This window comes from Zea mays, chromosome 8 (assembly GCF_902167145.1).
Source record: "Zea mays cultivar B73 chromosome 8, Zm-B73-REFERENCE-NAM-5.0, whole genome shotgun sequence".
Classification (NCBI taxonomy): domain Eukaryota; kingdom Viridiplantae; phylum Streptophyta; class Magnoliopsida; order Poales; family Poaceae; genus Zea; species Zea mays.
The window spans coordinates 87346966-87360969 of record NC_050103.1 but is presented as its reverse complement, the minus strand read 5'-3'; the positions used below and the strand labels follow the sequence as shown (position 1 = coordinate 87360969).

General features: G+C 49.2%; 1 pseudogene across 1 annotated transcript; it reads left to right on the top strand.

The window, feature by feature from the left end:
• The first annotated feature begins 1363 nt into the window (after positions 1–1363).
• Positions 1364–12897, top strand: LOC103637079 (heat shock protein pseudogene; annotated as a pseudogene). Its single transcript, NR_163182.1, has 8 exons — positions 1364–1951; positions 2061–2132; positions 5773–6037; positions 11588–11708; positions 11801–11954; positions 12035–12113; positions 12201–12412; positions 12589–12897. The product of NR_163182.1 is annotated as a heat shock protein pseudogene (transcript).
• Positions 12898–14004: the final 1107 nt, after the last annotated feature.

Sequence of the window (14004 nt, the reverse complement as noted above, 5' to 3'; positions counted from 1 at the left end):
TTGAGCACATGCCGCAGGGAAGGCCGTTTCCCCATGGTGCTGCTCTCCGGCGATGCCCCCAGGTCCGGCGACCCCTCTCCTCCATGGTCGAGCTCCCATGGCACTACTACATATATGACTATTTGAGACACACAATTTAAGACGGATATAAGTATATTTTATAGAAGTGTCTTATATCATACAGTGTTGAGCAAGATAAGACAATTTTTTGAAAATCCGTCTCAAATAGAAAAGTTTTTTGAGACAGTTATGTCAAAACAAATGTCTTATATTGATTTAAGATATATTTTTATTGTAAACCGTCTCAAATAAGGATAGTATTTGAGTCATCACTACTTTAACAATTGTCTTAGATGGTAGTGAGTATTCTAGACACTTCTATGTATGAAACCATCTCAAATAAGGATACTATTAGAGTCGTCTAAACTACAAAAACTGTCGTAGATGTGAGTGAGTATACTTGTAACGCCCCAGGTGTTTATCGTCTGCTCGACCACGAGTGCGGACGTTAACACGTGATAGCTGTGAATGTAAATATCACTAAATTTTAATCATCCTCGTCTATCATGATTTTGATGTCGTGCATGTCTCCATCTGTCTAAATGTTTCTAATTTATTCTGCAAAAATTCAGACTTTAGTAATTTTCGGAACCTCAAATCCAATATCGTTTGAGTTGAGCCATCGACGTCTTGCCCAAACTCTAATCCTTGAAATTGAATCCGGATTCTTAAACTTTGTTTCAAATTCTTTCACGCTTGCGTTGCACGTCTCTCTGTGGCGCGTGGCAGGTGCTAACCGGTGTCTAGACTGCGCACAACCTCTCGCCCACGTGAACGTTACGTGACATTGCTTCCAAAAGGATCACAATTTCGATGCCACATCGATCTCGCGTATTTATTTCGCGGAATGTCGAGTCTGGTGTCTGTTTAAAATTTTACGGATTAAAAGAATATGAATTCGGAAGCTCGACCCACTCTTACAATTTTTATCCCGAACAAATTAATTGGAACTCGACGATAGAAGTGATGCAAAATTAAATCAGGCGAGATAACTATAACCGAAGAGTATTCGTAATTAATCTGTTCCATTTTCTACAACTATGGAAATTTGTCTGATCCCGAAAATATCTACCATTGTTAGCTTAGTCTAAAAATAATAAAATCTATATTGTTTTGCTGGGTCCGTTTACATCTCGCTCGAATTTAAATCCTAAATTTTTTTACTTATTTAGGTATTCTATTTGTTAAAGATTGGAGAAAGAAAATTCTAAATTCTCCATTATCCTCACAACGCCCTAGCTTCTTTTCCCCTTATCCCCTTCGTACTTGCTCCCAGCCAAATCATTCACGTATCCATCTTCAAGCCAGCCGTCTCCTTATCCCTGCGATGCCGCTCACCTGGGCTCATCTTCCAGCCGCCCTCCGCCCAGCAGCAGAGCACACCATCCTCTCAACTCGGATCCCCAAGCCCTCGCCTCCAGCTCTTGCCACGGCATCCATCCCCTGTTCGGACCTCCACCCGGCCGCGTCCTCGCCGGTGGCCAGCGCCGCTGCATCGCCCTTCCTAGCGTCGGCCTTGGCACCGCTTCCCCGAGCGCCCCAGTCGAGCTCGCCCATCCTCTGCTCTAGCCCTTTCTCCACGCCGTCGCTGAGCTCGCCCCTCCCCTCAGCCATGGACACGACGACCTGCAGCCCTTCTTGGTGGCCAAGCCCATCTTCCTGCTCGCGCCCCCTCTTTTTCCACCTCTGCGCGTATCAGCTCGTCCAACCCCCATGGTGTTTCCTCCCTCTCGGCTCCCTTGCTCCCTCCCCATGGCGTTCCCCCTGGATGTTGGTGATCTGTTCCCCACGGTGCAGGCAAATGTTCTTTCCCTCCCTGCAGCAGCACCTTGGTGGTTGTCGAGCAGCACGTCGCGCTTGCGCAGCCTCGGTCACGACGTTGTTCACCCCGGTGAGCCCCCTGCTGTCCCCGCTTGCTTGCATCCTTTGTATTTGTTGAAGGGACTGAATCGATAAGCTACTATCATTTCTCGCAACTAACCATTGGTGTCATACCTTAGGTGTCATGTGTTCGCCGAAATGCCTAAACATGTAGTCTGTCGTCGTCGTATCCACAGTCAATTTTAGTCATGGTGAGCCGATTTACTTTTGTTGTTAGTTGGTTTGTTGGTGAATTGAATATGTATTAGTCACGATGGTTTTCTTGTTCATAGCGTCAGTGTGTTGTGTGACGATTTCTAGATCTGTAGCCGTAGTTTTGTGCTAATTTCATATGTGTGTAGTATGGGAGAGATATTCCAGGTGTTTAATAACTTGGGGGGCATAGTCCTAGCGTGACGCTCCTCATGTGTTCGGTGATACACGTAAACCAGACAGCGTCGTTGATTTCATCATCTCAAGTCAAATTTAGTTTTGGTGTGCCATGAAGTAATCTCCTGATCTATAAGGGTTTCCTGTGTACTGATCCTCCACAACCTTTAGGGAAGTATGGGTCGAAAGTGACTAAATTGGTTCTATATGTTATAAGTGGTCTATCGGTGATGTGTAGGTTGGGTTTAATGTCTTAAGCAACTCACCGATAAGCTCTATTACTATTGAATACATTAAATGTATTGATTTTATGAAGCTGAAGTTCTGTCTTAGTCCTCATTATCTTCTAATGTTTGGTTTAGTTCTAGATTGCTTATGACTTTATTTTAGTCTAGCCGAGTATGACTACTCTTTCGTTTATTACACAAGTTCCTTAGTTAATTGCTAGGCAAGTGTGATGATATGTTGTATGAAATATGCTTGGTGAACGCATATGCATTGATATGATTGTGTTAATAAACCATGAAGGGTAGAGTTTTGTTTATGGATAAATTACTTATACAAAGAACATGTTAACACTTGCTGTTTGGACTGCAGGTATCATTTTAGTTACGTAGGTAATTGAGTGAAGTAAACCATGTTTTATGTAAACGTGTTATATAGAAAAGTTATAGATAACTACTTTATCTTGCTGGTGCTAAAATTTCATGACCATAGGTCTAGTAGTTTAAAAGATATGATTTTCTTAAGTCCAGTTTCAGAATCTGTCTAAATTCTGTACATGTTTCAAAAATTGGATTGTTTGGCTAAGTTAAATTGAGAATCAGTCATTAGTAATTATAGGAGAATTGTAGTACTTTCCTTAACCTTTCCAACAAATTTTAGATCACCCTTTTTGGTGATCTATAAATTAAGTTACAACTGTTTGAGTTAGGATCTCTGAATCTGTCCCAATTTGGACAGCAGAGCCTTTCTCATGTTTTCTGACTTTGATATATATTAAATTAACCTAGGATGTTCATAAATGAATTGTAGATAATTCTATTATCTTTCTAAAAAGTCTAGGATCACCTGATTTGGATGTCTGAAACTCCAGTTATGATTTTTTGAAGTAAGTAGTCGAATTCTGTCCAAATCTGGACAGAATTTACGTTTAGCATTGTTTGACCATTCTAAGTGTCAAGCCTCACTGTGATGATAATACAAAAGTTGTAGAGGACTTTATAAGCTTTCCAAAAAGTCTTAGTTTACTATTTTTGGATGAAGATTGTGTAAGTTATGAATAAAACAACTAGCTACTGTTCTGCTGTCCAAAATCAGCAATGATTAAAATGATTACTTGGAGTTTCTTTTGTAAGGATACCTATATTTGGTTAGTTCTTGATTGGTTGATTGGTAGTCTTGTGGTTTTAAGTGTTACGTAAGTTCCTTGTAATTTTGTAATAAAGTTTAGGTTATAAATACCTGTGTTTCATAAAAGTTGAGTATGATTAACTCCAAGTGTGTGATTGTTATGGGGTCAAAGTTAGCTAGTGTTTGCTCATATAAATATAACTACTCTTTCGTTTTTTACACAAGTTCCTTAGTTAATTGCTACACAAGTTCCTTAGTGAATTTTCAAAGAAGTTCTGAACTGTTCAGAGTTCCTTGTTTGTTCACTAACCATCCTCTTTGTCAATCTTCTTTGAAAATTCGCTTTCCTCATAGGCTTCCATTTGTTAGTAAATCTGCACTTTTAGGAGACTCGGAGTTCGTCCTAGATGCAAAAGTACCTTGCTGGTTATGGAGAGGTCAGCTGAAGGTTGGAGGTTTGACTATGTTCGTTGTTTTTGATATGTTATATGGCTGTTCTGATGTCTATCAATGGTGGGTGAAGATTGCCACCAGATTAATTTGAAGCTTGATCGTCCTTAATTAGAAAAATGTTATTAGCAGGATCAGGTGGTGTTTTGGAGGTAGATTTAAACATTTTGGAGGTGGATTGAAGCTTTGACTGGACTGAAGTTTATTGCATCTGGAGAACATCATTTGGCTCTACCTCTATTTTATTGGTACTCTTAAATTTCTTGTTCCTTACACATTTGGGATGGTGATTCTCTACTTGTACAGCAACTGGATTGTATGGACGGAGGAGCCTGAGTTAGATTCTGGTTCTGCATGAGCAATAAGTTATAAACTGTTCAGGATTCCCTTGGTTTGCTGTCAATGTTGTTCGAAACTTTTGCTGTCAATGGTCTTTAAAAATTTACTTCCCTCGTAGGCTTTTCATGTTCTGGTACTGGATGTGCAGTTTTGGGAGGCATTGCTACAGAGATAGGACTTTTAGCTGAAATTGTTGCCCATTGATCACGCTTTATCCTATTCCTAAGTTATTTGATGAATGTTCATGCTGTTTGTGTTCTCAATTGTCACTATCAAATAGGTAGTTATCCGAGGGTGGTCTCATTGACTGCATATCTCTAGGTGATAGCTGGGCATGAAGGAACCAGTTTGCATCTATTCAGACCTACAACCTTCAACTTGCATTGTGTTTGTTCAGTGTCTTCTACCTTGAAGTAGTTAATGATTAGGGTCATTATTGCAGGTCTTACTGCTATTTTTTGCTTGGGCTTGTCATCGTGGATTATGTGTTGGGGGTACTAACTTATCCAATTTACTAATTCTTGTATATGAACCATGATACTTGTGAGACTGCTTCGAACCTGTGACATGGTGACTTAGAGCAACTCCCGCTATTGTACCAGCCCTGCTTCAAACCCGTGACATGGTGACTTGAGACCTCTCTCGCTATTGTACCAGGCCAGTCCTTTACGAACCATAATACTATGTTAATATAATATTCAGATACTTCTAATTTAATCTGCAGTTGTAGAAGGTAATGAGCATGTTTTAACTTCGGAGATTCAACCAGAGATAGCTAGAACTACAACACTACAACTTTCATTTAATCAAGCTTGTTTCTGCTTTATCTTGCTATGCTCTGACCAAAGCTTTAATTCTTGTGCTACTGGTATTTCTGTGTTCTGCAGATCATTTAGCTCAAGTAATTGGTAGTTCAATTGTGATAAGTAGGCTGAGCAAATTGTACTGCTAGTGTAGTTTGTTTTGTTTGATTTGTGTGGGCACACTTGAAATTGGCGTGAGTCTAGTAACATAAGTTGTGTCATTTTGCTCAGAAGCCTTACATATGAGTTCTTTCTGGTTCATCTGATGTCCACACTGAGTTTATCTGATGTCCACACTCTGAGTTTATCTGATGTCCACACACTGAGTTTTGGCAATTAATTTGCCTGTTTAGAAGCAGAGTTCTAGAACCTAAACTGTCTGTCTGAAGCAGAGCTCTAGATCCTGAACTGTCTGTCTGATTGGTTGCTGCTTACTTTGTGCTGCACTGAAATTGGTAGTGGTGTCTGTCTAGCCCATTGGAAGTTTTCTTCTCATCTCTGTTTCGTTACTGCACAGGGGAACTTGGTACAGCCATCCATGGTATCAGAATATGACCTGGGAGGAGAAGGGGACCTGTTCAAAGCTCCAGAAGCCATCATCGAGGAACCGCTGCTCCTGAACTGTCTGTCTGATTCTGTTCATTTGTTGCTGTGTAGGCTGGGCTTGTGCCAAGCTTGAATCCTCTTGTGAAGGAGTTTCTCAATGCTGCTGATGACAAGCGGAAGGAAGTCCTCTCTAAAATAGAAGAGGATGTTGCTAAGCTCAGCGGTTCTGCAGCCAAGTACTTTCTTCCACCTTCCCCTACACTATGTTTGTGTAGGAAGCTGAACCCATACCCCTAACCAGGGATGGGGAGTAGTATTAATAGACATAGTAACTGGGCCAGGCCCATTACAGTGAGGGGTGAGACGGTAATTACATGGGGAATACCCCAAACCCTAGAGTCCTAGACGGGTAGTCTAACACCCCCCCGCAGTCACAACTCTATCCTGTACAGATGTTGAGACTGGAACGAAAGTCTGAGAATACACTCGACGGTAGTCCCTTGGTGAAGATGTCGGCGAACTGCAGCGTGGTGGGGACGCTGAGAACCCGAACGTCACCGGCAGCGACACGTTCGCGGACGAAGTGCAGGTCGATCTCCACATGCTTTGTGCGCTGATGCTGCACGGGGTTGGTGGAGAGGTAGACTGCGCTGACGTTGTCGCAGTAGACGAGGGTGGCGCGCTGGAGGGGACTGTGGAGCTCGTGGAGGAGCTGGCGCAGCCAGGAGGCCTCTGCCACGCCGTTGGCCACGGCACGGTACTCGGCCTCAGCGCTGGAGCGAGAGACGACGGGCTGACGCTTGGCGGCCCAAGAGACGAGGTTGGCGCCCAGGAACACGGCGTAACCGGAGGTGGACCGGCGCGTGTCGGGACAGCCAGCCCAGTCAGCGTCGGTGTAGACCACGAGCTCTGACGTTGGTGATGGTCGGAGAAGGAGGCCGTAGTCGAGGGAGCCGCGGAGGTAGCGCAGAATCCGCTTGAGCGCAGTGAGATGGGGCTCCCGCGGAGTGTGCATATGCAGGCACACCTGCTGGACGGCGTATGCGATGTCGGGCCTGGAGAAGGTGAGGTACTGGAGCGCGCCGGCGAGGCTCCGGTAGGACGTCGCGTCGGCGACCGGAGGCCCATCGTCCTCAGAGAGCTTGGCCTGAGTGTCGACAGGCGTGGAGCAGGGCTTGCAGTCAGACATGCCAGCCCGCTCCAGGATGTCGATGGCGTACTGGCGCTGGTGGAGGAAGAGACCCTGGGACCGGCGCTCGGCGGTGATGCCGAGGAAGTGGTGTAGGGGCCCCAGGTCCTTCATCGCGAACTCCCGCTGAAGGGCGACGATCGTGCGGTGTAGAAGATCGGCGGTCGATGCCGTGAGCACAATGTCGTCGACGTAGAGCAGGAGGTAGACGGTGTCGTCGCCGCGCCGGTAGATGAACAGGGACGTGTCCGACTTGGCCTCGACGAAGCCGATGGAGGCCAGGTAGGAGGCGAAGCGACTGTACCATGCCCGTGGCGCCTGCTTGAGGCCGTACAGGGACCGGTTCAGCCGGCAGACCAGATCCGGACGGTCAGCGTCGACGAAGCCGGTGGGCTGGCTGCAGTAGACAGTCTCCGTCAGAGTGCCATGCAGGAAGGCATTCTTGACATCGAGCTGATGGATCGCCCAGTCGCGGGAGAGGGCGAGGGAGAGGACGGCGCGAACAGTGGCGAACTTGACGACGGGGCTGAAGGTCTCGTCGTAGTCCACTCCGGGGCGCTGTGTGAAACCCCGAAGGACCCAACGGGCCTTGTAGCGGTCGAGGGAGCCATCCGAGGTCAGCTTGTGGCGAAATAGCCACTTGCCGGTGACCACGTTGGTGCCTGGTGGACACGGCACCAGGTCCCAGGTGTGGTTGGCCAAGAGGGCCGCGTACTCCTCCTCCATAGCACGACGCCAATGTGGGTCGGCGAGGGCAGTGCGAACGGAAGAGGGCACCGGGGAAGCGCCGGGTGGAGTGCTGGACGTATCAGCGGCCAGGATCAGCCGGTCGACGGGTCGGAGAACGCCAGCAGCGCGCCGAGTCACCATCGGGTGGACGTGCCCGGGGTCGCGATGGATGGCGACCGGGTGGTATACGGCCGGCTCGGAGTGAGCCGCCGGAACGTCGGGAGCGGCTGGTGGGGCCGGCTCACGGCGGTGATAGACGACGGCGGGGTCGGCGAATCGGGCCGCGCTCGTCGACGGACCCGGGTCGGGGGGCGCCGAGGTAGTGGTGTGGCCGCGGCGATGGTAGACGAGGGCGGGGTTGGCGAATCGAGCCGGAGTCGACGGGGCCGCGCGTGGCGCAGGCGGGGTCGACGGGGCCGCGCGTGGTGCAGGCGGGGTCGACGGGGCCGCGCGTGGCGCAGGCGGGGTCGACGGGGCCACGCGTGGCGCAGGCAGGACCAACGGGGCCGCGCGTGGCGCAGGCAGGACCGACGGGGCCGCGCGTGGCGCATGCGTGATCGACGGAGCCGCGCGTGGCGCAGGCGGGGTCGACGGGGTCGCGCGTGTCGCGGAGACCGACGGGGCCGCGCGTGGCGCAGGCAGGGTCGTGGGAGCCGCACGAGGAGCAGGTAGCGGCGCAAGACGGGGAGCCGAAGGTGGGGGAGGAATCGGATCGGACTCGAGGAGGGAGTCAAGGTCGGTGGGTGGGGTGGAGCCAGCAAGGGGAAACACATCTTCGTCAAAGACGACGTGACGAGAGATGATGATGCGGTGGGAGGTGAGGTCTAGGCACCGATACCCCTTGTGGTCAGGGGAGTAGCCGAGGAAGAGGCACCGAGTGGAGCGAGGAGAAAGCTTGTTAGGGGCGGTAGCGGAAGTGTTAGGGTAGCAGGCACAGCCGAACACGCGCAGGTGATCGTAGGAAGGGGCTGTGCCGTACAGGGCAAAGTGAGGAGTAGGGTGGCTCACCGCCTTCGAGGGAAGACGGTTGAGGAGATGCGTGGCAGTATGAAGGGCCTCTGCCCAATAGGTGGCAGGGAGAGATGCCTGAAAGAGAAGGCAGCGGATCATGTTGGTGGTGGTGCGAATCATACGCTCGGCCCGGCCGTTCTGAGCAGAGGTGTAGGGACACGAGAGACGCAACTGGATGCCGTGAGTGAGGAAGAAAGAACGGGAGGCGTTGTTGTCGAACTCGCGGCCATTGTCGCACTGCAGGGCACGGACCGGGCGCCGGAACTGGGTGGATACCCAGGTGAAGAAGTGAGTGAGGGTGGTAAACGTGTCGGACTTCAGCCGAAGGGGGAAAGTCCAAAGGAAATGGGAGTAGTCATCCAGAATGACTAGGTAGTACTTGTAGCCGGAGAGGCTAAGGACAGGAGATGTCCAGAGGTCACAGTGGACAAGATCAAAGGCCTGAACAGCCCTGGACGTGGAAGTGGAAAAAGGGAGACGTGAGTGACGGCCGAGCTGACAAGCATGGCAGAGGCGCTCAGAAGAGCCCCGAGTATATGAGATGTCGGAGTGGCCGGAAAGCTGGGACATGACGTCAGGTCCAGGGTGCCCGAGGCGGCGGTGCCAAATGGCGGAGGAGGTGGTGGTAGTGGCGAGAACATGTGAAGTGGTGGTAGTAGTAAGTACAGGAGATGAGGCTACTCTGGTGTGGGGAGTGGAGGGCAAGTGAAGAGAATAGAGGGGGCCGGAGCTGTCACAGCGAGCGAGCACAGCATGTGTGGGAAGGTGGCGTATGGTGAGGCCCCATGGGTCGAACTCCATAGAGCACTGGTTGTCACTAGTGAAGCGACGAACCGAGAGGAGGGGATGAGTTAGACCGGGAGCAACAAGGACGTCGTTAAGGCAAAATGGTCCTGGAAGAGCCGATGTACCTACTGAGGTGACCGGGAGGGTGGAACCGTTGCCGACGACGATGGAGGTAGGATGTGAGGGGTGGGGTGGATGGGAGTGGAGTAACGAAGTAGTGGTGGGGGTAGTGTGGAAGGAGGCCCCGGAGTCAACCACCCAATCGGTGGTGGTCCGGGGAGGTGGAAGTGGCGATGGTACGTGGTGAGCGGAGAGGGCCAAAGAAGGTGCCCCGACAGAGGCACTAGGAAGGGAGGGAGATGACACGGGCTCAACCGCTAGGGAGGCGATCGCAGCACGTGGGAAGACAAGCGGTCCAGGCACGTGACGGCCCGCCTGAGGGTGGACCTCGACGCAGTCCCGAAGAATAGGGTTCCAGACGGGATCGAAGGACACGAACATGCCCCGGATGAGCTGGCCGTCGTGGAGGAGGACACGCACCGTCACGAGAGCGGTGAGCGAGGTAAAGCTCATGGCGACCGGTGCAGGCCGGCGCAGGGAGGCGCGGACAGGACAGCCGGGCTGAGTGCACGGCGTCGGGCGACCACGGCACGGGACTGCAGGGGCGCTGCGTGGCGCGGAACAGCAGGGGCGCGGGACCACCGGGCGGGTGCTCCTGGTCGGGTGAAGCAGGGAGGATAAGGCTGCTGAGCAGTGGGGAAGAACCGGCGTCCGGAGGTGGCCGGCGGCTGGTAGGGGAAGGAGAGCCCGCGTGGGACGCCACTCCCCTGGCCGGATCTCGCCCTGCTGGCCCCTGGTCGGACGCCCAGGCCTCTGCGCGGCAGGTGGAGGGAGCCTCGGCCGTCGGCGGGGGTAGGGGCGGCGGCGTCCAGGTCCGGTGAGGCGAGGGGCGGCGTCGGGGCGCCGGATCGGCAGGCGGTGCGGCGGCCTGGGCCGGTCGCGGACGCCTGGGCAGGAGCGGTGGCGCGCCTGGGTGCGGACCGCTGCTCGGTCGCGGGCCGCTGGCGAGGCCGGCCTGGTGCAGACGGGCGCGCCGTCGGGGTCGCGAGCTGACGCGACGCGGCGGCCCCTGGGCGCGGAAGCGGCAGCCTGGCGGCGAGGAGGGGAGGGGGCGCACAAGCGCCGGCGACGAGGAGGAACCGGCCGCTGGCGGCTGGAGAGGTGGAGACGCCGGTCAAGCTGGCGCGCTGGAGAAGGCCAGGCAGCGGCGCGGCTTGGGGGAGAGGAGAGAGGAGTGGAAGGGAGCAGGGCAGGCGGCCAGCAGGGGGCCGACGGCGGGAGGGAGGCCGGCGGCGGCTGCAGGGGGAAGAGTACCCCTGGCGGCTGTAGCTGGGGAGGACCTAAACCTAATCTGATACCATGTAGGAAGCTGAACCCATACCCCTAACCAGGGATGGGGAGTAGTATTAATAGACATAGTAACTGGGCCAGGCCCATTACAGTGAGGGGTGAGACGGTAATTACATGGGGAATACCCCAAACCCTAGAGTCCTAGACGGGTAGTCTAACAGTTTGCAAGCTACTCGATTGATTTAACATTCTGCTAGAAATTTTCATTCCATTTTGTTGGTAGATCTCGCGTCTAGAATTGCCGCTAGATGGGGGAGGTGAGCGGCTCCTGGTCTCTTCGATCCAATGTAATGGTCGGGTTTGTTTCGAGTTCGAGATTGTTAGCTAGTTCTCAGATCCATCATGGGGCCCTCTATGTTTTCCATTTCTGGTGATGAGCATGTGGTTTGTTCCGTTTGGGTTTAATGGGGTTTAGACCTGTAACTTCGTCCATTTTTAGCTTCCACCTACCTGGATCTTAGTAAATTCGAGGACTCACTGCACATGTCCCTATCATGCTACTCTTGTTGAATTAAAAGGACCTTGTAGTCTAGTGGCAGCTCTGATTTCATTTCCATTTACTGTGTTGTACCTGCACACCAAAACTCTACATATTACTGCAAGTTCAATCTTCTAATCCTTATGGAATTTCAATCTTGTTCTGACCCTGCCTATACTGCAGCTAAGAAGCTACAAGTGAATGCCGAGGAGAGCAGCGATGACTTGGCTAACCCACCGAAGGTAGAGGAGAAGCTTGGTGCTGTCCCTCATGGCCTGTCCACCGACTCTGAGGTTGCCCAGAGGTGCGCATAGCCTTCTGCCAATCAGTGCTGGTTGTTACTGTCTTGTCATATTATCGATACTTTTATGAACAATATGATTTTGTTGCGTGCAGGGAAGCCGAGTCTATCTCTAGGAAGACTCTCAGGAGCTCAGCCGAGAAGTTTGAGTTCCAAGCTGAGGTTTCCAGACTCATGGACATCATCATCAACTCACTCTACAGCAACAAGGATATCTTCCTGAGGGAGCTCATATCTAATGCCTCTGATGTATGTACTACATACTGACCCCTGTGTTTGTTCTGCATTGTGGATGCTCCAAATTAACTGGGTGTTCTACATGTCTGTAGGCTGGATAAGATTAGGTTCCTTTCCCTTACTGATAAGGAAGTTCTGGGTGAAGGGGACACTGCAAAGCTTGAGATTCAGGTAGATTTCAATGTTGAGAGCTGTTTTTTTTCTGTTGGGCAACGCTTTAGAATCAGACCTCAAGGCATCTGGTCTATGCTTATGCAGATTAAGTTGGACAAAGAGAAGAAAATCCTCTCCATTCGGGATAGGGGTATTGGTATGACAAAGGAAGATCTTATTAAGAACCTTGGAACGATTGCTAAATCTGGCACTTCAGGTACTGCCTTTTCATCTTTCCAGCTGATTACTGCACTCATAATATTTGTTTATGAGTGCAGGAACAGGAGCTGCTCGAGTCTCTTGTCGAAGCTGATACGGTGAGTTCTCTGTGATGATTGGTCTCAGTATTGTACTGGGTTTCAGTGTGTCTGCTCAGAGTCTTAGCCCGTTGAATCCATAGTTTGTCTGTTTTTCACCAGGAACTGCCAGGCCAATGCTCGTTGTGGTTTGAAACCTTTGTTCGATATATAGTCTGAACTCTGAATTGATGCAGAGAAGGCAGGAAAGAGCTAAGAAGATGGAAGAAAAGAAAGTGTATCTGCAACTATACGAAGCAATGGAGGCGTTGGTCAAGATCAATCTGGAGACCAACAAGATCATGGACTTCATCAAGTTTGACGTCGGCAACGTGGTCATGGTGACTGGCGGGAGGAACACCGGGCGTGTAGGAGTCATCAAGAACAGGGAGAAGCACAAGGGCAGCTTTGAGACCATTCACGTGCTGCTTGGAGCTTTTTGCTATGTCTAGTTTTCTCCTATTTGTTGTACAGGAAAACATAGAATAGAATTCAAATTTGGTGGTCGCAAAAGTGTGGAGACTTTATTTCATATAAAGTTAGGCTTAACATTAGTGCAAACAGTTGTATTTTAGTTTAGATTTAGAGTACACTTATGTATGCATTGTTTGACAATGTTTATTTATGATATATTGAATGGTACTTATTTATATTATATTAATTATAATGTTGTTCAATATATGTGTATAATATGTGTATGTATATTTCTCTTTCAAATTATTATAACATGATATCTGAAAAAATGATTATAAATTGAAGAATGCACCGCCGTGTAAGTCATTTCGTTTAAATCTTAATAAGACAGTTACCAAAATGTCTAATATCAATCTCCTAAATAAGACGGTTTCTAAAACGTCCATTATTAGTCACCTAAATAAGATGGTTTTCAAATTGTAATCGTCTATTATTGTAGGGTATTCGAGACAGTTTGATAAATACTTTATGACTTTTAATGTTTGTATTCTCTACGATTCTTTAGAAGCAGTGTCTTAAAAAAACCTAATTCAAGACGGTTTATCGGACGAAATGACTTAAACAAATACCTTTTTCAGACGGTTTATCGGACAAAATGACTTAAACAAATACCTTTTTCAGACGGTTATAAATTAAAAATTGTCTTATATAATATCTTTTAAGACGGTTTATAACCATCTTAAATGTGGGACATCTTTTGCGACTCCATCAAAATTGGACACTTCATAAGCGTCTTAATAACTGAAAATTAACCGTCTCATATAGCATGATCTGTAAATAATTGTAAAACCCGATTAAGCAACTATTCCTTTTGAACTAAGTCTGTCTATGTGTAAGTCATCGTAAATGTATGCGTACTTAACTAGTTTAATAATAAGTAACTAATGAATGATAAAAGTGAACGTGGCGAATGCTTGTACTTATGATGTCGTGTTTGCAATAGATAATTATAGGAAGTGTTTGTTGTTTTCCAGTGATGATTGACTACGTATGCCCGATGATGTGTAGATAACTAATGCTAACATGTGGTGGTTTACGGTGTCTTCTAAATTAATGTTAGTTCACTACTATATCTTTGTATATCTTGTGATATATTTCATCATATTCATACATATGCATCCTGCATCTCATTTAGGACC